Source organism: Notolabrus celidotus, chromosome 12 (assembly GCF_009762535.1).
Source record: "Notolabrus celidotus isolate fNotCel1 chromosome 12, fNotCel1.pri, whole genome shotgun sequence".
In the NCBI taxonomy this organism is placed as follows: Eukaryota; Metazoa; Chordata; class Actinopteri; order Labriformes; family Labridae; genus Notolabrus; species Notolabrus celidotus.
This window is the reverse complement of record NC_048283.1, coordinates 8,986,859-9,003,318: the sequence shown is the minus strand read 5'-3', so window position 1 is coordinate 9,003,318 and position 16,460 is coordinate 8,986,859. Positions and strand designations below refer to the sequence as shown.

At 41.2% G+C, this 16,460-nt stretch overlaps 1 protein-coding gene across 2 annotated transcripts in view; it reads right to left on the bottom strand.

Annotated features, from left to right (window-relative positions):
* LOC117823331 (mannosyl-oligosaccharide 1,2-alpha-mannosidase IA) overlaps positions 1–16,460 on the bottom strand; it is a 292,819-nt gene that overhangs the window by 241,820 nt on the left and 34,539 nt on the right. The gene's annotated exons all lie outside the window — the stretch shown is intronic.

Sequence of the window (16,460 nt, the reverse complement as noted above, 5' to 3'; positions counted from 1 at the left end):
CGGGAACCAAATACACACCAATTCAAAAAATCTTTACAGCAGAAATAAACATGTTTACAGCCTGGTACAAAAAACGAGTGTAGTGTGAATAGCAGACACTACGTCCATTATTCATAGTCTATGAGTTGAACTAAAGCCAATGGAACTTTGATAGTTATAGGTTTCAGACAGACCCACTTCAAAGCAGCGCCATCCACCTCCACTGGTCACTTGTTGTCTTAGTTAAGGGGTCTTTTTAATCAAACCTAGTTGATAGTAAATCACTGTTTTCTGTAATAGTATGATTATGGCCTAATGAAGGGGGGACCTGTTAAAAAATTGTGCCCCCAGCCTGGCTCTTGTCCCTATGTAAAGCAACATGCTTTGCACAGCCATGCAGCTACTTGCTTCTTGGAGAACCACATTTTTGATTATCATTTTAATTAATGATAACTTAATTTATATTATACATATATCTCTTGGATTCTGAGAATAGGGGCTTGCATTGCAGGACTCATTACAACCAGACAGCTCCCATATCTGGTTCAGTAGCACAGAGAACACAGGCTGACAGGCTCCTCCACTGCTTACTCAGTAGCACAAATAGGAACATTCACACACTCTCGCACACCCACACATGCACAAGCAAACATACACATTTACGCCCTGGAGGGAAAACTTCCACTTCTTAATTAGGGCCTTGAGTTGGGGTGTTCGAGATATGCCGGGAAGCTGAATTACGCAGCTGCAGGAGAGGGATCAGGGAGACAGAGGTTGAGCCAGAAGAAAACGGCTGTTATCACACACGGCAGAAAAAGCTGTTCGACCATGGAGAACCACCATTGCACTAATGAGCATGGGAGTTTTCTCTCTATTTCACATACGAATTTACAGTTAGCAAAATTTTCAAATGACTTGATTTTGTAAAACACATCAGATTAAAGCAGAACTCCTCTGATTTTACACATTAGAGTCTGTTTACAGGTCTTTGAGGGTACTTCTTCTGCTCAGAAGAAATACCCCCAAGAAGCCTCCGGTGGGTCCAGAGAGAGCTGGACTCTTAAAAACTGCCTCATGTGATGTCACGTGAGTCAGTGTAAGATGTGGTGAGAAAATCAGGAGGAAGTGAACTCACTACTCCTCATCTGTCTGGTTGAGTCATGCGGCTGAAGGCTGAATTAATTACTATCAGCATTACAAAACGAAAACTACAGCAGGCTGTCAAGTTGCATGGTGGGAAGTGTAGGCTCCAGTTTTTCACACACAAGAAGTGTGGAATGGAATGATTGGAAGTTGAACTATGTTAATCTGGATTAAACATTTACTACTCTACAATTCCTGAGTGTGTCATATGTTTGACTGTGGTGTTTTGGGTTTTCATACAGATAGAGGTTGTTACAGAATGAATCATACAGCCATATAATTTTTGGGGGACCTCAAAACATCAGAAATAAGTTTAAACTGCTCTAACTGTGATTATGAATTGTAAAGATGTCTGATCAGAAACCTGGTGATGGATACTATTTTTCTAAGTTATATTTTTGGGGCTTTTTCGCCTTCATTCCATAAGACAGCTGAGGAGAGACAGGAAATGTGGGGAGTAGACAGTGGGGGAAATCATGCAGGAAATGTTCACAGCCGGGAATCGTACCGGCGACCCCTGCAACGAGGACTCTAGCCTCTGTATGTGGGGCACTTAGACCACTAGGCCACCAGCGCCCTGGTGATGGATACTTAATAGGAAGATTTAACCACATCATCACTGTGTTTATGACGTGACATATATATGTTTTTAAAATGATCGATCTGTTATTCATTTTCCAGAGACAATTACCTTGTAAAACTAAGGAGACATGATGCACTGATTTTATAATTTTTTAAGAGGAAAAAGGCGTCTTACGTAAGGCTGAACAAAAAATTTAAAACTCATTGTATGACCTAATGTGAGCTATAATTGAAAAAACAGACAAAGATCCTAGCGTGCATGGAAACATTCGGGACTCCAGAGGTGGTGAGACCCGTTTTTTATGGAAGCCTGGTGAGATTATAATAAGGTTAACTTTTTGTTCAGCTGTACTGTCAACACTGACATGAGGGATTTTTAATTGAATAAAATAGTTATTATTTTTGCTGTTTTTGTCTGCTAGGTTGTAAAGAAAGTCTTTATCTTAATCTGTGCTTCAGTATGTGAACATTTTATGCAGCAAATCCTCATTGCCATGCTCGGGAGAAAGGGAAGATTACTGTTGAAGATCAAGCATGAGGATAATGTGACTTTGCAATGAAATTAAATTCAATCAAATGTTTGAAAACCACAATTGTGTTTTTGTTCCACTCAGAATTAAACTATTTGAACTATATTGATTCATCATGAAAAATATCAATCAATACATCACATGATAAAAACAATGCGTGGGATTCAGCTGCAGGGCTTTACTTCTTAAGTATGGAGTAAAGTGCTTACAGATGGGATGGTCCTAAAGGAAGGATTGATGCAGAAGACATGTAAATATAAAGATCTGCTTTTCCTAACCTTCTTTGTGTGCACTGATATTTCCTGTTTTCTTTAAAAAATCAATGCAGTTTAGTGTTTTCAGCACTCAGTGTCAAAAATGCAAACATGCCCTTCGTGTCAGCTGTTTTTTGTCGCAGCACTGACATTATTCTCAATCAAATAGTTCAACTTTTGGTTCACCTTCACACAGGTCAATGTCGCTTCTCTGTCACTGACAAATCAAAATCAAGACAGGGTGGGACTTGATATCAACTTTATCAACAAGTGGTGGAGGTCTGTACGGAGGTGAAACTAACCACACTGGTTTTATTGAGTTTCCAGATCTAAGATGCTAAGAAACAATTTCTATCTGTGTCTTTATGCTATATGAAGCATGCAGACCAATTTAAAATGGTGACAACTACAGCAAACATAATAACCCCAAGACATCTCTGAAGTTATTGGGCACAAAAAAATGTAGTGAGAGAGACAGGCCCTTATGAAGTTACATGCTGTAGACATCATTCTCAGGAATGTAGTCTTCAGAAGTACACTCCCTCTGTTTTTTTCTTACCTTAGTACAAACTAACCGAATTTCTTCTTCTTACATAACTCTCTTGAAAATCTTTTGCACTTTTCACAAAGCACGTCTGCCGGAGTGCTAATGCTTCAGAGGGGGAAAAAAATCCTCTGGCAGTGCAGGGACTCCTGTCATATAATCACCATCTCAATTCCCTGATAAGCCTGTGAGAGTGAAGCAGGTTTCTGTAATAAGATGTCAATCAGCAGTCCACTTTGCTTCACTCAGGGAGCAAATAGCATCTACACAGGAGACCACCGTCCACAAGACCCCCACAGCATGTCACTCAGCAGCACATCCGCATGAGAGTTAAGTACTACAAGAGAACTGTGACATGTGAAGAGCTAAGTGAAAATTATAAATCTAACCAGAGGAAAGATGGAGACCTGAGGCATCACTGCACTGTGCGGTGGCATAACAAATCAAAACAATCAGCAAGTATGACATAAGTAAAGGAAGTTGACGGGGAAGTTCTTTTGTGTTTTTCTACGATTTGCAGCTATTCTAGGATTTTTCAAAAATATACATATTTGGTATGATAACACAGCACTCTCCATGGACTGTGAGGGTTTGCGTTTTCTACTTGATGCCTTAGTGTAAACAAATATTTCCAAGGCAAAGTGAGTCTATTTGTTTAGCTCATTCCCAAGGAAAGTCAAAGCACTTCACATAAAACAGAAGGTCAATGACAGAGACACAAGAGAAAAGCAAGGCAACAGACAACCACATAGAACAGAGAAAGAAAACGTATACAAGATTTTTATTCTGGAGATTCTGCTGCATGCAATTTTGATCTGTTGTACACTTAGTGCTTGGACTGGACTAAACTAATTAATATCACTGTTTACCCGGCTGTGTCAACACTTGATTCTGATCGGTCACAACCCCTTGGCAAAGTTGATTAACTCTCAACAGCAAGAGCAAGACTATAGGGGAGACGTGATCAAGTACAGTCATGGCCAAAAGTTTTGAGAATGACACAACTATTAATTTTCACAAAGTCTGCTGTTTCAGTTTTTATAATGGCAATTTGCATATACTCCAGAATGTTATGAGGAGTGATCAGCTCAACCGCAATTAATTGCAAAGTCCCTCTTTGCCTTGAAAATGAACTTAATCACCAAAAACACATTTCCACTGCATTTCAGCCCTGCCACAAAAGGACCAGCTAACATAATTTCAATGACACACAGGTGTCACACACATTAACGCAGGTGTGGGTGTTGATGAGGACAAGGCTGGCGATCAATCTGTCATGATTGAGTGACTGGACACTTTAAAAGGAAGATGGTGCATGACACCATTGTTCCTCATCTGTTAGCCATGGTTACCTGCAAGGAAACACGTGCAGCCATCATTGCATTGCACAAAAAGGGCCTAACAGGGAAGTTTATAGCAGCGAGTAAGATTGCACCTCAGTCAACCGTCTATCGAATTATCAAGAACTTCAAGGAGAGAGGTTAAATTGTTGCCAAACAGGCTCCAGGGCGCCCAAGAAAGTCCAGCAAGCGCCAGGACCGTCTCCTGAAGGTGTTACAGCTGCGGGATCGGGCCACCACCAGTGCAGAGCTTACTCAGGAATGGCAGCAGGCAGGTGTGAGTGCATCTGCATGCACAGTGAGGCGAAGACTTTTGGAGGAAGGCCTGGTGTCAAGGAGGGCAGCAAAGAAGCCACTTCTCTCCAGTAAAAACATCAGGGACAGACTGATGTTCTGCAGAAGGTACAGGGACTGGACTGCTGAGGACTGGGGTAAAGTAATTTTCTCTGATGAATCCCCTTTCCAGTTGTTTGGGGCATCTGGAGGAAGGCTTGTTCGGAGAAGACGAGGTGAGCGCTACCATCAGTCCTGTCTCTTGCCAACAGTGAAGCATCCTGAGACCATTCATGTGTGGGGTTGCTTTTCGGTCAAGGGAGTGGGCTCTCTCACAATCTTGCCTAAAAACACAGCCATGAATAAAGAATGGTACCAGAACGTCCTCCGAGAGCAACTTCTCCCAACCATCCAAGGGCAGTTTGGTGATGAAGAATGCCTTTTCCAGCATGATGGAGCACCTTGCAATAAAGCAAAAGTCATAACAAAATGGCTCGGGGAACAAAACATTAAGATTTTAGGCCCTTGGCCAGGAAACTCCCCAGATCTCAATCCCATTGAGAACTTGTGGCCAATCCTCAAGAGGCGGGTGTAATATTTGTGTCATTCTCAAAACTTTTGGCCATGACTGTACATCAAACAAATCAATTCGCAGAAAGGAGTCCGTAGGCTACACAGAAAACCTGGTGAGTGTTTCTAAGATTACAACAAAGTCACTTAAGCCATAGGGGATAGTGAGGATGGCAAATTTACAACCTTTATTAAAATGGTGCGTCAACAGCAGAGCTCAGAAAAGGAGTGATTTATGTATGTAGGTTAAAACAAGAATTTGGTGGTATGGTTAGTAATGCCTTCATGTTAATGGATTCTTAGCCTTGCTAGACAGATTCACATCAAACTGAACACTTCAAATCTTAGTCAAGTTAAAACCTTTGTCTTTCCATTTGAGATGAAGTTGGAAAGGTGAACGGGACTCAAGCAGGAATATTAATGCTGACATTTCTGTCCTTATTTAGCATTTTTAAATCAGTAAAATCATCTTTACTTCAATATATTGAGTCAACTTGCTGATGTTGTAACCCTCCTATAAATAATTATCCTCACTGAACCATGATCTTTGAGAATGAAAGAACACCATTGCACTAATTATTGCACTTTTGGATAATCAAATATGTCCCGGGTCAAGTTGACCCAGGTGCATTATTGCTGTTCCCGAGAAACAAACATAACAGGAGGGTTAAGGTACTAGTCGGGTCATAAGCAGCACAATGTGTGCTATACAGGTGGTTATGTAAATAAGGATCCATACAGGGCTCATCCTGTTGAGTTTCTAATTCAAATAACCACCTGCTCACCAAACATTATCCCTTATATAAAACTGTGTCATCTGCATATCGTGATATTTTGTTGTTATGTCTATTTGCTTGTGGGAGCTTGGAAAGAAAATAACTGCAGACTGACACACTGACACTAGTTCCTGTTAAGAGATGTTTACCCAGTACAATGACGCTGTATAGAAGAGTTGAGTCATCAGCAGAGACACTGGTGACACCTCATGCTTATAAATAAACTATACATTCAGTCTTATTATTAGACTCATCTCATTAACTCGTATTCTAAGCAACTAAGAAAGAGTTTTTGTTCCTGCCTCATCTGTAAAATGAGTGTTTTATTTGTGTATAAAATGAATGCCTTTTCCACAGTATTATTGCCTTTTATGGTCCAGTGCAGTACAGCTAGGAAATTGTACAAAGAGGAAGCAGCTGTAGAAGGCACTGAGGGGGGAAAAATAAACATGTCAGCTCTGTTAGGAGGCTATAAAACAAACATCGAACTATTACTTTGAAATGTAATGGGCATCCCCAAAGAAGAGGATGTAGCCTGGAGCTACGATCTGAGAGGTTAGCATGGATGTTGTTGTAACTGCTATGTTAGTTTTAAGAAAAAGCTAACTGTAACATGTACAAGCCAACAAGCAAAGAGCATCAAAGAAAGGAAGCAGATTTAACAGCTGGTCATGTAATTACATGGTGGTTTTAAGACTGATTCAAAAACAAGAAATGCTTTAAGTGTTCTTTAAAATGTGCACTACCTCACAGCCCTTTGTAGTCCTCTACAGACTCTTCAGGCAAATTGTAGAATTACACTCAAAGGCTTAGTGCCATTTGACCTTTGTACTGGACACAGGGTTAACAGGATATGACAACTCTGCCTGTCAAACTAAGAGCGGGGTTAAAAGGTTGATCTCAAATGCCGTCAATGATTCACATTTTCCAAGGTCTGGAGCACCACAAGGCCAACGCACCTCAATTTCAGTGCAGCCATCAAGGCCACCAAGTGAGAGAAAGAAGCCAATTACAACACAGTGGAATGAGACAGTCTCAGATAAATGGCCTGTTCTTTGTCCACAGTTGGGGGCACATTCTCAGATAATGGAACCAAGATGAAAAGAGATAAAGAAACACAATGCTGCTCTAGAGACTTAAAGAAAACACATGTCAGGGTCCGCAGACTACAAAAGACCACAGAGGACAACCTGTATGACCAAACATATGTCACGTTAGGGTCCTTTCTGGTGCCCTGACTTGGCGTGACTGACAGTGAGCAGGGGAGTGGAAAGGCTCTGGGAAGTGAGCTGGATCAACGTCTCAACCCGACCCCATTCATCTGTGTGCTCTCACATCCTTCATAATCCTGTAGAGAGCTGCCATTGTAAGTGTCCTTTGAATGAGTCGCCGTCAATCCCCAGATTAGTGAAGAGTCAGATGTGACTGGAAGCCCCAATGAGGGATGACACTTCTAACCAGCTCAAATGCATGTTGTGCTGTACCTGCACTTCACAGCGGCATGTTTTGATACATTACTAGCTTTAAAACGCTCAAGAGAATATACTGCTTTAAAGTTCAGAGCGTTCCAGTCTGTGCTTGCATACAGAGCTTCAGTTCAAACAACAACGTTAACTCAAGTTTGTACAGTCAGTTACATATTTTCAAGCTTTCAAAACTGGTCCCTACTAATTCCACCTGTTCTAATGTTTATACGGTTTCTGCATTACATATCAAAGTGTTCAAATGTCCTAACATTGAGTTTTTCATCTGATTCTGTGATTCTGCCATGAATAAGTTCAACTCTCCTAGCTTGAGGCTCTTGGGTTAAAAGTTTAATATCCCATCCTCTCTTTTGCAGATTCTCAGTTTTCTAAATAGTTCTGCATAAAAAAAACGCCCCCTTATGTAAGCTTATCTGGTATTTCGGTGGGTAAACACACTTCCAACGGCTTGTAAAAGTAAGGTTGCATCAATAAAACCCCTAACTTGTAAAACAGGATACAGCCAGAAGTTAAAATGTTCAGAACTGGAGAATATAATCTGCCAGCTTTAGACAGAGTTCAACTTCCAGAGTTAACCTGTGCACAACTTTTGGAATATATCATAACATACACACCCCCATACATTTCTCCAAAAAGTAGATCATATGTGTTGATAAATGTAAGAACATGAGGGCCTTTTGGTCTTGAACGAAACCAAGTTAGATGAGGTGCTCTTTGAAAAAGCCAAACATGTTGACACAGGAAATCTCAAAGACAATCCCCTCTTTTTGAAATCAAAAAATGCTGTTAGTGTCGCAGCATGCTTATGAAGCCTTCATTGGACCCCCTGATGAAGGCTTGCTTAAACTTATCAGTCTATTTCAAGGTCTTATGAAACCCACTGTGAAAGTTAAGATATTTTGGTTGTTAAAAAGAGCCTCTGAGTTTTACATTTTTGTGATGCTTGTGTAAAAAAAAAAGCAGCATAGTAAAAGTGGAAGTGCTGATTCAAGGTGGGAGGGAACAAGTTCAGACTCTGAAAAATTAAATATTAAAGTGAAAGGAAGATCTTTAAAGAACATTTCAGCCGGCTGTGTCAGTGCAAATTTCACCGACGCCTTAGTTCAGTTCTCCAACTTTTACACTGAAATGATTTCAACTTTAAATAAAATAAAAGGTCAATCTACCTTAGCTTCAAACCCAGGTATGAGTCAGCTGGATGGGAATGGTCTTAAAGCTCCAAATTGACTTTGTAGCTAATGTTGGCAGGTTTACTTTCATCCTTGAATTGTCAACACTCATCAGTTACGTCTTAAAATATCTGCTACATACTGTATTTTCCATCATATGGCATCAGTCCTGTGTGAAATGCATTGATGGATATGTCATGAAGTCATGTTCTATGTAATACTGCCCCATCCATTTAAGTTCAAATGGTCTGGATGTTGGGAATGTAGCATGCAATATTACAGAATAGAAGTAATCAATCATTTCCTTTGACATACAGGAAATAGTTATGAGCCTGTTATGAAATGCATGGAATAGAAAGTACAGATGTTTGTGGAGGGTGAAAGTAAAATGATCCCACATGTCAAATCAAAGGAGTAAAATTTCACCTCAGCCTGTTGATAGTGTGGCAAATGTATTTGGAGAGTACAAAACTTTAAGTTTGTGTATGATGGCTGTGCAGTCACCAGCAAAGAAAAAAAAAGGAGTGGAGGAAAACAGCAGGGGACATGAGTCGCTGAATGCAAATGAGGTTGACACAAAGCAAACAACAGAACACAATATGGGCTTTCAGTGTTAAAGGACTTGGTGAAAATTTTTAAGCATCAGTTAAGAATGCAAGTGGAAAAACAGTACAGTGAATAAAATGTTCAGACTAATGCGACTTATTACAGTAAAGCAGGCTAATGTTAAGAGTTCACCATGAATGAAAATACTCAGATTAGTGTTAATCTGATTCAAAAGTGGGCTACTGAGAATATACAGTTCAGAGGTTAATGTAAGCTTTGTAAATAAATCATATCTAAAGCGACAGAACAATCCTAGAATTCATGTTTGTTGTCAACTTTAGATATTACATGAGTACTAAGATGGATGATGTATAGCCAGCAGGTGGTAATTGTAGATTTGGGCCCTCATCACTCAGCCAGATAAAAAAACTGTACAATATAGTTGAAAATGTGTGTGAGATGTCACTTGCCAACTGAAGCGTTCATTGTGTCACAGTTTAAGGGCGTTATCACTTTTCACCACAACATCCTGTTTCCTGAGCGGCTGACATGCAGAGTGAACTACAAGCAAGCGAGCAGAACATGGCTGCTGCTCGGCTGGAGAGCACAAAGACCTGCTCTCCGGTAGCAGGCGGCGACAGGCTAATTGGTGCTCGGCGGGGGAGGAAACAAAAGCGGCAGTGATGTCAGTACGGGGCCATGAGGGACTCCACGGGGAGATTCCTCCCCCAACAGCACAACACCCTTTATGTGCCCCATTCCACCCATTCAATCTCCACAACTCCACAGCTTACACAATGTCTGAGAGGCAACTGAATGTGTGCGACTTCAGCTGCGACAAAAGACGACACTGTCCCTTGTTAGAGGAGCTCTCTGGTCAAGATTGCCTATGAGTAGCTCTCCTTCCCACAAGGTTTCCCACAATCCCTTGCTATAATAACTGGCTTGCCATTCACCCCACTGGGAGTAAGGGCTATGCAGAGGCCTCCCTCTGATTCTTGTTTTTGAGGTATATGCCATGTTAGGCTCCCACCTCCCCCTAACAGACGGTAAAACAATGGCCGTCTGTGTTTTTCTCTTCCCACTTTTCATCGGAGGGGGGGGGTTGGGTGAGTCTGTCTCAGTGTAGGACAGAAACAAGTGCAGCCTCTTCTCATTCTCGTCTGTGCCAGCTAGAGATGTCTTTGGAGTGGTACACGGAAACCAATGCTGTCTTTTGTGAGAGACAGAGACATGCCGGGTATCGCTGCCTTATTTTTTTTCCTTGTGTTGACTCACAAATGTTGTTTCATCCACTCAAGCCCCTATCATCACTCACCCTCTCTATCCTCGTAGATTTATCTTTCCCTACCAGAAAGCTGACTTCCTGTGTTGTAACATCTTGCCCCCTCTGCCTCACTCTGTCACTGTCACTTTTAGCAGAGAATACAAAACAGTTTTATGGAGTTTGAGAAACACGATGCACAAATCACAAAAACAATGGAGGCGACAGAGTTCAATGCAAAAATGCAGAAGGTGAGAGCAGCCTGGGAACATAGTAGACTATAAAATGTTGCCATAACTTCTGAGGGGAAGATACTGGGAATCATTTGAGCACAGCATTGTAACACTTAAAATCCCTGGGTACAAACTATAATAGTCAATACAGCACAAACAAATAACTGGGTAACTTGACGCCTTACCAATGGGGAGTTTTGGCTCAATGTAAGTGTTATGAAGTTAGCTTACCACAGTGCCCATGAGTAGAGAACAAGTCAATAGAGTGGTGTGCACTGCCCAATAAAAAAGTAAATATAACACCAACACTGGTTCAAATCATTGGTAACAGTTTTGCCCTGGTGCTAAATTACCAGCAAAGGATATGCTGACCCCTTTTTCAGTTTGTATGACACTTAGTGCAAAAATGTGTTATAAGATAAACAACCAGATAAAGTGAAAAAACCTAGATACATAATTGTATGCCTGAAAGTTTGGCCTTTATCTTTAATATTGACAAAGTTAGATTTCATTATGGCCCCAACACTGGTCTTGGACTTGACACGAGACTCCACTCAGACTTGAGGTTTGGTGACTTCAACACTGCTGTAAATGAGTAAGGGTGTGCTGAATGACACTAAAGGCTGATTTATACTTCTGCGTCTCCCCTACGCAGCAGGGGCTGACGCAGACATGAGCACCACATACTTGTGCGTCGGTGTGTCCGTGTCGCGCAGCAATTCTCCGCCGAAACGCTTGAGGGCAGTGTGGTCTCTCTGATAGCCGGCCGCCTGCTTCCGGTCCCGTTACGATCTCTGTTTACTTTTCCACAGAGATTCAGAGCGTGTTATGTTAATCTACAGCTGATACATGTTGCTGTTTATCATACAGACATGATTACATGAAGAATAGAGAGGAGGAGATGAAATACACGGCCGATGTGCGGCCGATGTCCGGGATCCCGGAAGTGCTGTAAATGCGGGAAAGACAAAGCCGCCGAGCGGACCAATCACAGGGCTTGCGGTCCGCGTCGGCTCAATGTGGAGTTACATTTTGGAGGAGGTGCACGTCAGCTACGTGCGTAGGCCTCGGCGTAGGTACGGGAGCTACGCAGACCCCTGGTGTAGGGTACGCCGTTGATTCAACGCAGAAGTATAAATCAGCCTTAAGGATGATTGGTTTATGACTTTTCCTTCAACACAACTAGAGCATACTTCTAACATTTCAATTAAATTCAACAGAATAAATAGCCTCTTACACAAAGCACAAAAGTGAGATGGGACTGAAGAGAAAAGCATAACATTGGCATGTTAGTGAGCAAGACTTTATTACTTTGTGAAATTACAGAGAATAATGACTCAACACTTATTTGAGAATCACAGGCCCGAATGGAAAATGGGAAATAGAAACTGTACTTACAGGCACCAAAGAGCACTGGGCAGATGTAAGACTATTACACGGCTGATGAAATTTGATTGGCTGATGACTTGGTTTTCAATTTCTACATTGAAGTACATGTTCAACAAAGCTTATAAAATTTGATGATCATCTGCCAACCCTATGGAAGTGCTAAGTGGAGATTTTTGACTATTGGACGCCAGATCATCTGCATAAGTCCTAAAACGTTTCAATGGTTTTGTCCAGTCACAAGAATTCTGACACTATGCTCCTATTTACTTATGGAATATGTATCAAATTCAGGAGCTTTAAGTTTATGAAAGTTATACTAGCTCGAATAGTTCTGAAATCTAAATGTAGAAATGAGGATAAAGAATGCTAAGGCAATGACTCAGCAAACCCAAAACAAAGCACAAACAAAGGACACGCTTAAAAAGACTTGTAAATCTTTGTAATGGACTAATCTGAATTTCATTCGCAAGGAGATGTGCTGCTCCTGTTTAAATACAACACAGTGCAGGTAAGAATATGCCAAAGAGAGGAAGCCAGAATAATTAGAAATGAAATGATAATTCACTTTTCATCAGGCATCCTAATTTGGCTTGGAAATGTGACATTAGGCGTTGTGCTTTTTATTCCAAAGGCCTCAAGTGAAAAGAAATAACTGGAAGGGGAATTAAGCAGCTGGTTGCATATGTATATCTCATACGTATCTCATACATAAACCCAAAAAATAACACCTCTGTGCATGTATGTAAATTTAAACTATTCTTAGCCAGTTTTTTATTCCTTACTTTTGTAAACAGACTCCAAAATGGTACGAATTGACTATTGATGCTATCTAGCAGAACACTGAAAACGTATCAGTGAATTTAACCAGACCCTCCTTGTATCCAGATAGAGATAGTCTGCTTCTGCACCGATGCAAACCCCTCCCTCTTTATGCCAGTGATCCCAGCTAGCAGAGCATGCCGTGTGACACCTCGACAAGCAAACAGGCCACTTCACCAACACGGCGTCTGTAGTTGGAAAGAAGATGGGCTTCCTGCTTATTTCAGCTGAGTATGGCAGGCAAACCGGATGGCTAAATAATGTAGCTGATTCATATTCTGCAGAAAATGTATCTCAAGGCCGACCCCCTTTTTCTTTTTTACCTCCTGTTACTCTTGGCCCTGCCTCCCCCATCCCTGTGGCGGCATTAGATACCTGAGCCTGGACGAGGGGCTTTAAATTCACCTGCTCCCCTGAACACTCGCTCAGGGGGGAAATGGGCTCTGACACTCGGCAGGCTGAACAGTTATTATGATTACTGCGGCCTCTGTACCGTTATGGGACATTAAAGTGAAGTATATAGAAAATTACATTTGGCAAGGTCAAGAAACAGTTTGCAATAAGATAAGCTTAAAGAGAACTGTCACTGTGATGCAGCACAAACACATTTATAGATCACAATCACTTAAAGGATCTAAATGTTTGATAACCTTCTTATTATTCAGTAAATATAACATCCTTTCCTCTTTGTATTACGGACTGCACTGAAAATGGTCCCTGAGCTTCACTTTCCTTACATGGGAACAATTCACACTGAATCACATGTTAGCAATGACTCTGTTTTTCTATCTAAGCATCCCAGTTTTACATTTCACCTTGAATGCATCATCATAATCTGTAATTTAGCATAAATCATCTTTACAGCCTAGACATGAGAGGGTCACCAGTGTGTCTCATTTGCATGATATACCTATTTCAGTATAATTCCACTGCAGACTTCTATGAAAGAGATAACCTGCCATCTTTAACAGCTGTTGAGACTCCCTGAATCCAGTCCTGGCTTCTGTAAATAAAGGATGTGTGCATAAATCTTCTGAACTCGCATCACCCCTGGGATTTCTGTTATTCCAAAGGCAAAAACATTGGAGGAGTTGTGAGCATAATCCACAACACTCCACTTGCTCATTAGTGGAATCCAAGATGTGAATAAGGCATGTTTTTCTCACTGAGGCTGAATGCACAGATCAAGACCCCCGCACAGATCAGCCTAAGTACCAGAGAATAAAAAAGGAACCCAACACAGAAATGTTCTCTTTCAGCCACAGTATGTTTGTGTTGTTAGGAATTTCCTTACAGGCCCTCTCCATAGAACACCAGCTGTCTCTTAAGGTGCACTCATACATGTCAATCCATACCGTGCCCACCAGCAGGGGCACAAGCACAGGTACGCAACATGGGGATGACATATAATCGATGCAGCCGCTCCTTTTGACAGTCATTTTATCAAAGAATAATGGTTTTAATCTCATAAAAGCAAATTTAAAACACTTTTGGAGTCAATCATCCCTCTGCCTGTAGAGCATTAGTTTCTGGACTTGAGTTTAAACAAAATTTAAAGTCATCCAACTGTCAGAAAATACGTTGTCAATGCTTTGTCTAAAACTTTTTATCATGTAAATACTTTCTACGTAAGCTGACATTTGAAATAAAAATCCAACAATACTAAAAAGTTTGTCCTTTAATTAATCATTAACTTCTTAACACAGTGACATTGACAGAGACTAAGTAGTCCAGTGAGTAAAGCCTTTTTGGTGAGTTTACCATCCTTCCTAAAAAAGCTATAGATCCATTCAGTCAGCTTTTCACCCTCCAGGCAGAAGTTGCTCTGAGGCTGAGCCTTGAGCTACAGCACCAACATCGGGTCCTGATGCCAAAGGCAAGCAGAGTCCATGCAGGAATTAGACCTCTTATATATGCTAATGTAATGTCACAGGGAGTTGTAAAAATCCTCTTGGAGTTCGCCAAAGTGAGACAAGCCATCTGCCAGTGTGCAGAAATGTCCCTTTATGAGCTTGATACTTTTCTGCTCAAACACTTCAGCAGCTTAATTACCTCAAATATAATCTCCATGAGCAGTTTCTGCATGAATATAGAATCTGTGGGCAAAGAAATGGATTCCTGGTGTCCGAAAGAATATCTATTTGTAGTCAGGGCATCATCCTCAAGCATTTTTGTAAGCATCTGATGTAAGCTGGAAAACAGTCCATGTGGAGAGGGAAAAGAGGCAGAACACTTGTCCATAATTCAGTCCTGGAATCTATTCTGACAGCAATTAAGCATTTCATTTATCTCCACAGATGGACATCTAAATGTATGTGCAGCAAACAACCCTTTCAGAGATAGCATCTCTTAACTCCAGCTCCAGCTTTGCCTCTCAAGTTTCTGGTTTAACAATAAACTATGACCAAAACATGGAAAAGGAGGCGTTGGCCCAGAAATGTTCACTCACTAACTAAAACTGCCAAGCGTACAAAATATTGGCAGCCTTTCTAAGGGCTTTCTGCCCATCAGGCAATAGCTGATGGCGATGGAACTGCCTAAATACAGTCAAGGACCCACGCATAGATGTCCTTCATCAAGAGACAAATGAAACAATGCTGCCGGTAATGGAAATACCAGTGAAAGCATGGTGAAGGTGCATCTCCTGACAGTTGTAGGACATTTTAGGTGCTGTATGTCACAATTACACCCCTCCCCAGTGTAAATAACATGAGTGTCAGCCACTGACCCCGTTGAAAATTACCTTATTGATTACCACAGTGGTCCACCAGCATTTTTTTTTCTTTCCCCCAGTAGCTGTTTTTGTCAGCGGTATAGCACTGGGACTTGAACTGGAATAAGCCTTATAGTGTGTTTACTTTGTCTTTGGGAAAAAAAAGGTTAAATGGGAATAGGGATATTAGAAGTTCCTGCTGAGTCATTTTTTCACACACTCTGGTGGGGCATATGGGAAATCGCTTTTGCACATATTCAGTTCCCATGGTAGAGAACATGGGGAAAGAGCATGAATGGCTCACTTGGAAATAAATTCTTCTACCAAAGCAGTACAGACAGAAACAGATCTTCTTTCTTGGGTTTTGAATACTTAGCTGTAATCGAGACCCCCGGAGTGAAACTCTGTCTTAAACTGAAAAGCAAAACAAGAGCCTGTCAGTTGTCTTTTAGTGTATTCAGCCCCAGGGCACTGTTCAACACACCTCAGAGGAAAGTGTCATGAAGCAGATACACACACACAAACACCAATCTGTGCTTAGACGTCTTTGCTTTGCTCTCTCCATGCTCCCCGTTTCAAAATCTATTCTCCTTTGCATTCAGACAGCATGCGCTTTTGTTTATGAACCATCAACATCACAGTGAGGAGTGGGTTTAGGGAGGCTGCCTGCTACCCTTGTGTCTGCCCCAAAAATAAACTTTGTCAGTAAAAATGCTAGAACTCGTTCCTGACTCTGAATGTTGGAAGAAAAAGGGAGAGTGGTGCACAATTTCATGCCTTTTTAATGCCGGTGTACTGAAAGTGCTCATCGGTATACCTGGCAAAAAACTGAGGCTAAGAGTGTTTTAGATC